This window comes from Malania oleifera, chromosome 10 (genome assembly GCF_029873635.1).
Source record: "Malania oleifera isolate guangnan ecotype guangnan chromosome 10, ASM2987363v1, whole genome shotgun sequence".
Lineage (NCBI taxonomy): Eukaryota > Viridiplantae > Streptophyta > Magnoliopsida > Santalales > Ximeniaceae > Malania > Malania oleifera.
The window spans coordinates 32996183-33007559 of NC_080426.1; positions in this window are offsets into that span (position 1 = coordinate 32996183).

The window sequence follows — 11377 nt, forward strand, 5'->3', positions numbered from 1 at the left end:
GTTTAGTTTCAGAAGCACGAACTATAACTATATGTTCAAAATTATGATAGTGCAACCACACGATCAGTAGTGTGGGAGATGACAATCGATGTGGCTTCAGTGTAGAGTGGAGTAGTCCCTCTGGCAGTCTGGGACCAGGTGGTGCAGACCCATCGTACTTACAAACTTATGATTGATCTAGCATGGTCGGTCAGCCATTGCTAGGTCCCACCTTCGAGTTGCACAACTTAGTCATGTGGGGGTAAGACATGACATCAGCTAACTATCCATCTTGAGTGTTATTTCAATATTGTTCAGTTATATAAGATGATTTTCATGTATAGAAATCTAGTATGCTTAATTATAATATGAAAAATCATGTTTTACTCAGTTTTGCTAATGTTTATATGTATAACACGAAAATGCTCATAACGCCACACACTGATATTAGTTTATTTCCCTTACTGAGAGGTGTTTTACCCCAATTATATATATATAAATATTTCAGGATTGTCGCGACGTCCCAGAGCGCGTGTGCCTCGGGGTGGCGAAATAACATATATATGGTTGATTGATTTTTGGGAAAAAATAGTAATAGAGTCGCCACTAACCTTTTAGTGTGGTTAGAACACTTGATTACTACCCGATTAAGGGTAGAATCGGTCCGCGTTATCAAAATCGGGATCGGGAGTTCGGTTACGCGAAGGGAAGGTACGAGCCCCCCTATGCGCCCATTTTTATGAACGGTACCTAATTAATTATGAAATTATCCTGCTAATTAAATTTAAGAATTCTTTAAAATTACTCACTTTTAGTGAATTTTTGAAATACACATGTAAAGCAATAAATCACACAAAAATATATATAATATATATGCTCTCAAAACTGAGGTATGTGAATTAAGCCCGAAAGCTTATGCCCTCTTTTGAAATCATAGGGATGAAAATCGAGAAAAAACTTTACAAAATACACTCCCAAATTTTGGAAATCTTATAGGGTTTTTTTAAGTATGAAAATACTAGTTTGGGAGGTTTTTGGAACTCAAATGATGTCAAAAAATGATTTACAAGTCTCAAAATATTTTTTCTTAATTTTTTTTTTAAATATTTTTTCACATTTTGCTTAATTTTGAAATAATAAAAAGACAATTAAAGAAAATAGTGAAAGTCAAGTCAAAAATATTTTTAGAATTTTCTCCTAATTTTCTATTTTTTTATGATTTTCTGTATTTTACCAAAATTTAAAATAGCTAATAAAGAAAATAATATACTACTAATACTATAAATCATAACACATAAATATTATATATCATAATAGTCAAAATCTCAATGATAAATCCCCAATTATTAACAATCAATCTAACCCTAATGATATACCCTAGTATGGAAATAATTAAATCCAATAAATTATATATAATATATAAACATGTAAAGAAAAAGAAAGAAACTATGGAAATAATTCAAGTCATGAATCTAATATGAAATATACATAATCTCTAGAGAAACCAATATGCCATAAGATGGGAGCCTTAAAAATAAATATGGAAATAAATTGAATTCTACCTAATAATATAGAAGCCTAAAAGTTAATATACATTACATGGAAACCCTTAAGATCACTATGGAATTGCTAAAATTAGCACACAAATTATATGTAAGTAATTTAATCATAAACATGGAAACCAATCAAAAACCCTATACGTAATCTATATGGAAGCGATTTAAACCCTACAAGTACACAAAAATACTATGAAGTTATCAAAACCCTAATAAATGTGAACATGACATAATCCAGACCTTGAAAATACCTAAATCGTAATAGTGAAATAATTAAACCATATTAAGTATAAACATTAAATAATCAAGACCCTAAGTATGTACGATATCACAACGATAATAATACAAGAATAATATAAGAAAAGAAATTAAGTGGAGACTAAAAGACTAAATAATACCAACGCAACCTAAATAATTCAACAATAAATATAAAACTTGAAATAATATAACTACAATATACATGAATATATATATATATATATATATATATATATATATATATATAACAATGATAAAGACATTAAATAAAGTAACAATGACAAATAATAATAATCAAAACTGAATGTACAACAATATTGATTATGTACAATAAACAATATTAAAAACTTTTATACATACTAATAATGATAAAAGAAAACTCTAGTAATATACGACAATAAAAATTCCTTATAATAAATACCCTGAATACATGCCGATAAAAAAAATTTTAACAATCCTGCCCAACATCAAATATTATTCACATATATACAATAAAAACTAAAGCTTTTAAATATTAACATATAACACAATCAATATATATATGTACTACGTACATATGCATGCACGTGTGTGAGTTGGCTCGTAGGAAACTCACAGGGAGCTCACCCGATTGCCGTGGCGGTGGAGAATGCCTGTAACGACCCGAAGAATAATAGTATTTAAATAATAAAGATGGAGGAAAATGGAAGTAGAAACAAAAGGAGGCAGTAGACTTCGTCGACGACGTTGCACTTTGGATGTAATAACCCAAGGAATTTTCTCATGGGCTCGTTGACGAACATAGAGAGTTTGTTGACAAGGTTACAAGAAGGTCTCATCGACGAGAGCATGTTTCATCAATGAGAAGATACCGAGAGGATGTTTTGGGCGATTCTGAATTTTGTCGACGAAGGGGAGAGTTCGTCGACGAATTGTTTCTTAGACTCGTCAACGAGATGACGTGGCTCGTCGACGAAGGCCGCAGTATAAATAATGTAAACCTTGGATTTTTACACAAGATTTTCAACAGAAACTCTCTCTCTCTCTCTTTCTCTCTCTCTCTTCGCTCTCTACGGTCTCTCCTCCATCTCTCTTCAAAGACGGCTTTGTTTTCAGAGAGTTGAGTGGGAAACCCTGCGGGTGTAGGACCGATATCCAGTAGGGGCTTTCCAGTAGTTAGGTAAAGGACATGTTATGTTAGGAAACTTCATTATGATTTCAGTACAAAATATAGGTTGTTATCCAATTATTATTTAAATTATATATTCGGTTTTCAGAGCCTGATTATGATAATATTTATTAGTGTGGCTTGAGTTGATTAAAGTACAGTATCGTATTTATACAAACTATGAATACCATGTTTACAATTTATGAACAGAAATACCATGATATTTACATGCTTATAGAATAAAAGACTTTCAGTATACAGTATACTCAGAAAAATGTATTTCTAGTAATTTCAAAACAATCAGTTTTTCAATACTATAACGCCCCGATATTCAGTTATACAGATAACAATTCAGTTATACAGAAATCATATTTTCAGTAAGTTAATTTAGAAATTCAGATAAATTCTATGGGGTTATGGTTATTTCAGAAATCATGGTAAAACAGTATGTTAAAGATATCAGCTAGTTATATAGTATTAGACACTGATGGATCAGATTTAGCAGAGCAGGTACCGTAACTACAAACATTCAATTTAGAGTGCAGCCACTTTACTCAGATAGTAAGTGGTATGAGGTCGATCGTGCCCACGTTGGTATAGGCTCTCCATTAGATATGGATTGAGGGGGCCGATTAGACTGTCGGAGTTCAGTTGACTTACCCTGGTCGGCCAGCCAGGATAGGTCCCGCCTTCGGGCTGCACGACCCTGTCATGAGGGATTAAATCATGACATACAACCATCCGGGGAAATTTTCTCAGATATTATAAGTATAAGTAGATTTCCAAAAATAGTAATAGTATTATGAAAAGTAAATTTATATAGTTTTAATATATATTATTTATACCAGCATTTACAATTTCAGTTATCCATGATATTATTTTTAAATCATATTATTTATACAAAAATATAACTCAGTAGCCACACTCTAGTAATAGCATGGTTCGTCTTACTGAACGTCGTCTCACCCCAATATTGAATTATTTTTCAGGTGAACCAGTTATGCGAGTGGATCAAGCTCGCAGGTAGAGAGGCTGTTAGTCTGCCCTGTTAAGGGTGAGTAGTATTTTTGGATAGTAATTTTGTATGCCATGACTTCAATAGGGAATAGTTTTGAGGAGAACAATGATTTATGTAAATTTTATGGGATATTTAGATGCTCGTATTATAATTTATGTGATTATGTTTATGTATGTGGCTTCCCACTGTTTAGGTTAATGTTTTGATATTAAAATAGGAGAAAAAATTTTATTTTGTTAGCAGGATGTTACAATTTGGTATCTGAACAGTGGAATTTCACAGTAATTATTATTAAAAATAATAATAATAATAATAATAATAACAATAATAATAATAAGGGAAATCTCAATTAATTTAGCAGATGTTACAATGCCCATGACCAGAGCTGGAGTGAGGAGAACTGCAAGGAGCTGGGCATGGCTACCGTGGTGGCCATTGTTGTTGCCGGAGTTGATGACCGGAGATGGGAGATCCGCTGGCGTTGCTGGGATTGAAACGAGAAGAGCAGGAGCTGCCATGCAAGAGCTGACGACAGAGCTGTGAGGTGTTGTGGTTGTGAACAGAGAGTCCGAGAGACACCGAGGGTGGAGGCTGCGATGTTGATGGCAACGGTAGGCCGTGGATGGCTGAGACGTCGAGGGGCAAGGACGACGATGATGATTGCGGAGGGCTGAGCTATTTGTGGCTGTGCTTTTGCTACAGGGAGAGATGCTGGGTGAGTGGTGTTGTGGCCGTGAACAGTGGTCGTGGCTATGGATGAGGGAGGTTGGGCGAGTGCAGGAGACGAGAGGGAAGGGATGGTTGCCTGCTATCACTAGAAAAGGAAAGGAAGAGAGAGTGCTCCGGAGGTTTGAGAGCAGGCAGCAAGGTTGCTGCTGCTGTGGCTGTGACAGGGTGCAGGGAAGAGAGGGGTTGGCTGCGGTTGTGAGAGATATAGAGAGAGAGAAGAGTTTGTTTGTACGTGAAGGCTCCCCCTACCGCCATAAAGTGCGTGGAGGAGACGATGGCTTTTTATAGGAGAGGAAAAAGGAGAGACCCTAAAAAACAAACCTAAACCTACCGCCCCTCTCTAAACACACATGCATGCATGGGGAGTTTTTTTCCCTTATAACTTTTTTTAAAAAAAAAATTAAATAATACCTTTGAGAAGTATTTCCCAAAATGACTCTAACATAATCTCGCTACTCCAAGTAGCAAGATTTGCCACTTGTCAATTTAGGAATTATTTTTCTAAAAAAATATTATTTAATATATATATTTTTAAAAAATGATAAATGGGAAAAAAACTCGATTCCTTGTGGTGTAGTGTTTTTTGGTTCGTTGGGAGTTGGATGGCCCGCGTCAGCCCAGATTTGTCAACCTTTGATTGGACAATATCAGATGGTTGACAGGGAGATTAGTCTGTTTGGACGGCAACAAATCCCAAGATGGGATTTAAAAACTTTTATAGAAATAATTACTAAATATATTTATTTACATTATATTATTTTTATTGCTTATTAGTATCCGTAATTGATGGATGCTAGCAAAAATAGGATGGTAGGAAATGGCTATTAAATCTAATTTTGTTGATTTTAGCCTATTTTTTAAAAATATCTTCACTCATATCAATCTTTAAATTAGAAGGATCCAACACTTTCATTTATTAAGTCAAATGACAAAAATACTTATCTGGATCTTGGAGATAATAATAATAATAATAATAATAATAATAATGTAATTATAATTTTACAAAAAATTCATTAATATTATACTGCTGCCCCCTTATATTTTTGGATCCATTTAAATGTTTATTAAGATCAGGCAAGACAACAAAATTAAGAAGTGTATCCTCATTTCAAAATTGTTTCATATACTATTCAAAATTTTGAATTTAATATTTTTCATGACAAATTTGTATGATATCCCCCCCCCCCCCCATAGTACAAGCATCAAGTTATCTTTTACTTTACAAGCCAAGAATTAATTAAAGTATTATACAATATATATTGGAAATATTTTTTTACCCTTTTTATAAAATATTAAAACTCAAATCCATCTCTAAATTCCAAAATTATGATTTATTTTAATTTCTCTTTTACCTACCTAACTCCTAATCTTTCAATTTTTCTTTTTTAAAAGATTCCATAATGATAAAATACAATAAGACAAGTAAAAAGTGAATGCTTAATAAAAATAAGTTTAACAAAACCTATTGTTTAACAATTTTTTTCCGAGGGGATTTTAGAAATTAGCTCAGCACTCATATGCTATATTTGTTAACATTTTTATTCAATATTTTTATCTAATTTCACATTTAATACATATATATTTTATTTTATTTTATAAAATTTTAATCTTGAATTTTTAAAGAAATTTTAATATTTCATCTTTAATATTTTGGAAGTACTATTTATGTGAAATTGACATGCAGAGCAGCCAGGTATAGCCATTATTTCCTGCCATCTTATTTTTGCTAGCTTCTATCCAACTACGGATACCAATAAGCAATAAAAATAATATAATACATATAAATATATTTAGTAATTATTTCTATAAAAAATTTTAAATCCCATCTTGAGATTTGCTGCCGTCCAAAGAGACTAAGCTGCCTGTTAGCCATCTAATATTGTCCAATCAAAGGCTGACAAATCAGGGCTGACGTGGGTCATCCAACTCTGCACATTTTGGGACTATCCACACGAGACGATCCATCCAACGAACCAAAAAACACGACAGCACAAAAAACATAGTTTTTTCCTCATTTATCATTTTTTAAAAATATATATATTAAATAATATTTTTTTGAAAAAATAATTTCCAAATTGACACGTAACAAATCTCGCTACTTGGAGTAGCGAGATTACGTCAGAGTCATTCTGGGAATTACTTCCTAGAATGAGGTATTATTTAATATAATTTTTTAAAAAAAAAAGTTAAAAAGGGAAAAAACTCCACACATGGGCCTTTGTATGGCCCATGTGAAAACCCTCAATTCCCCCCCCTTTTTTTATAAGACTCAATTTTTAGAACAAATTTCTAGACTCACTTAAAAATTTAAAAATAATAGACTCGATCTAAAAATATGGGGACTCTATTTAAAACACCAAGAATCTATTGAAACACTGGGACTTAATTTGAAAATACCGGGACTTAATTAAAAATAACTGGGACTCAGTTTAAAAACGAATGAGACTCAATTTAAAATAAACGACACTTAAGCATAAACAGGACACAAATTTTAAAATAAACGAGACTCAAACTAATCGGGACTTCACTTCAACAATAGCCGAGACTTAAAAATAACTGGGACTCAATTTTAATATAACCGGGACTCAAGGACTCATGACTCAATTAGCATTTTCAAAAGGATCCTCCAATTCTTGGGATACAAAGTTAACTTTTTAGTACTATAGATCTCCTCAGAAAGGTCTGGTTAAAATTGGGGTGTCTACAAGGAGTCCCAGTTTAATGACCCGAATAATAATAAAATTTAAATAATAAAAGGAAGGGAAATGGAAACCGAAAACAGAAGAAGGCAGTGGACTTCGTTGACGACTTTGTATTTTGGAAGAAAAAACAAAAAGGGGATCATCAGGGCTTTGTCGACGAATCCCCTATATTCGTCGACGAAGGCTTAAGAAAATTCATCGACGATCTTCGTCGACGAATACAGGGATTTGTCGATGAAGAAATACTGAGATGGGGGTTTTGAGCCGACTGAATTTCGTCGACGATGACTGAATTTCGTCGACGAAATTAATGAAGGATTCGTCAACGAATGACGTGGCTCGTCGATGAAATCCCCTGTTTTATAAATATGAAAAATCTGGATTTTACTTCTAAACTAAGCCAACTCACTCCTCTCACTCTCCTCTTCAGCTCTCTCCCTTTCTTTCCTCGATTTCGGGTCAGATTTACGCCGGATCGACGATCCGAAGTCACCATGACGCTCCTGGGGAAGTTCTCTCCAAATCTGCCGGAGCGGATCGTTAGTGAAAGTAAGTTGGAAATCATCCCTAAGTTGAGGTAAGGTCTTTTAAGCTAAATTAGACTTTATGGTAGTTATAGGAAATGATGTACGCATAAAAATACTGATATTTAATACTGAGAGTTTTGAGTTTCAGGGTATTGATCAGGAAATCATACGGGGTTAGCCTAGGATATTTTGAGGGCTTTCTCAGTAGTCAGGTAAGAGAATAAACTAAAACAGTCATTTTCCATGCATATTATTATTAATTATGACTAAATCTATTTTCAGAAAAAGCATATGTTATATATGTTTATTACGAATGAAATGTACGATTAGGAAAATACTGGTATGATGATTAAAATGTATATGTATGTATGAGATGCCAGAAAACCACGATTTTAGAATATGAAATATGACTTTTAACAGTACATGTGTGGTATGAATATTATTTTACGTGAAATGTATTATGATATGAAAGATTTTACGAGTAAAGCATGTTTTTAGGTATTATGAAAAGATGAGTTATGTTGTGATGATTTTGATGAACATACGATAAATGATTTATTTTCAGAATGTATATACTTGAAACGATTCTGGCTCGAGGCCAGGTATTTCTGATATCGACACAAGGCCGTATTTATGTTATTAACACGAGGTCGATTTATGTATGATTTATCGCAAGGCCGTATTTATGATTCCGGTGCGAGGCCGTATTTATGAAAATGATTGGCACGAGGCTGCTATTATATCATGTATTATATGTTATCAGAACCCGAATGTTAGTTTAGTTCAGTTCAGGAGCTCGGTACCGTAACTTATAAATCAGATGTTTATGATCAGATTAGTGCTAACCACCCCACGAGGGGGTGAGAAATAGATAGTCGATGTGGCTTTCAGTAGAGTGTGGACGTCCACCTGGCAGTCCGGACCAAGGTGTGGCGAGCTCATCGTACTTACAAACATATTTGACTCAGCAGTGGTCGGCCAGCCATTGTCAAGTCTTGCCTTCGGGCTGCACAACCCCTCATTGAGGGTAATACATGACACCAACTAGCTATTCATCCTGGGTATATTTTCAGTATTATAGTTATAACAGATGTTTTTATGTATGTTATGATTTTTTAACAAATATGAAATCATATGATTTTCCAATATGATATGATGAATGTTTACAGAGTTATGAAATGTACTGTGTACGTATAAGTGCCTTAAATATTCATGTTACCACACAACTATATTTAGTTTATTTTCCCTTACTGAGAAGTGTTTCACTCCCGAATATTAAATGATTTTCAGGAAACCCAGAAGAATCGGCGGGTCAGGGCCATCGTTAAGTGGGTTTAGCTTCCCTACTAGAAGGGTAAACGTTGAGCTAGGATCATGAAATTTTTGTTGTACGATCCTAGTGTTATTTTGACTTTTTGGAAAATTGTAAATAAATACAGTATTTTGGGAATGTAAATAGCTCTGGTATTATGTTTCATGGTTGAATGATTGAGATTTTATTTTATTGTTGCTTAGTTTTCTGCTGTGATTGACAGGTGTCCCCATTACCCACGGGTTCGAGTCGACTTATCCATTTATTATGTTACATTTCATGTTAAGTTAATTAGGGTCGCTACATTATAGAAGAGCGGATTGAACTCCGCAACGCTAGAGGTCAACTGTCCTACCCCGTCAGAAGGGTAAGTTGTTATGTTAGGGTCTGATGGGTTTTTGGGTTATGACCCTAGGGCACATTTTTGATCTTTTGGAATGTGTATATGTATTTGATAGGTTTGGTAAAACTCTAGTATTGTATTGGTTGGATGACTTGTTATGTATATGTTTTTATGTTTTCTGCTGTTTAGGTATCAGAGTTATATTTCAGGTATATCACTGGTATCCATGGGTCCAGGTTGATTATGTTTTAACAACTGAATATGATTTTTATATTAAATGATATTATGAAAAAAATTTATTATGGTAAAATAGGCAGGTCGTTACATTTAGTACCCAAGATGAAAAGAAAGAGAGATAGGGGATCACCTTGTGTTAGCCCCCTTTTATGGTCTAAAAAACCTCCATTGATTAAGATTGTATAAGATAATATTTTTCGAACATTGCTCAATAATGTCCACAAACTTATTATGGAAACCAAAGCACTTTAGAGTTGCGATGACAAACTTTTATTCCATATGATCATAATCTTGCTAACATAAATCTTTACACGCATTAAAACTCCTTTCCTTTCTATCTTTTTCTTTTTTCCTTTTATAAAATCATTAAGGTTTTGTTGTGTTACCATGATGTTGTTAGGAAATAAATTGATTTGCCCTCAATAATGTAGCTTGGTTGGGAGTCATGAGCCATGACACCAAATGTTTAAGTTTGGTAGCGACAAGTTTTGACAAAATTTTGAAAGCCACATCGCACAAGCAAAAAAATTTGAAGTTGCTTACTGTCCTAGCATTTGGAGTTTCGGGGATAAGCACAATATTTGTGTGATTTAACTCCCTCAGGAGTTTCTCATGTCAAAATGTTGTATATCATCTCCATTGTTTCTCTACCCACAAAAGACCAATAGCTTTTTATAGAAGATGGTAAACATACCATCTAGTCTTGGATTCTTTAAGGGATGCATACTTAGCACGATGTTTCAAATCTCATTAATAGAGGGGATTGCACAAAGCATCTCATTTTCTTCCTGGTTTATGCAAGGAGAGATTAAGTGGTTCAATAGTGGACATGTGGAAGAACTTTGTATTTACATCATCTTCCAACACCCACTTGTAGGGGTGAGCATAATTCGGGGAAAACCGAATTAACCGACCGAAATTGGTCGGTTCGGTTCGGTTAAAAAAACCAGTTCGGTCGGTTCGGTTATACATTCCAATATTTCGGGGAATCGGGTTTCGGTTCGGTGAATAGAAAACATTAATTCGGTTAACCGATTAACCGAATTAATAATTAATTAAATTTTAAATTTAAATTAGAAAAATTCCTGTTATCTTCTATATTTCCATTCCCTCTCTGCCTCTCGGCTCTCACTCTCCGTCTCACTCTAAGTGCTCTCAGAAACTCAGGAGTCAGAAGGCCGCCTTTCTCTCGCTCACCCGAGCTCAATCCACCGCAGTTCGCACCACCATCTTCACGCGATGCTATCGCCGGCGACCATCACCATCGTCGTCGCTGGTCATCGTCACTGGCACACAAGCTCCCTCTCATTCTCATTTTTATTCTCTCACAGTCTTGCGCACAGAGCAGTTCACTGAGAACCACCCCGGCTTGGCGGCTCCTCCTCACTAGCATCAAGCTCGCCCGAGCCCAATTGTCTCCCTAACCAACCACCTTTCCTCCACATCAATCTCCACTTCTCAGTTCTCCGGTTCTCCCTCTTCGCAAATCGCCTCTTCCTGGCTTCGCGGCTTCACCTGAGCCCCTCTTCCAGTCTTCCCAGTTCGTGACCCGTCCCGATCCCGAATCCC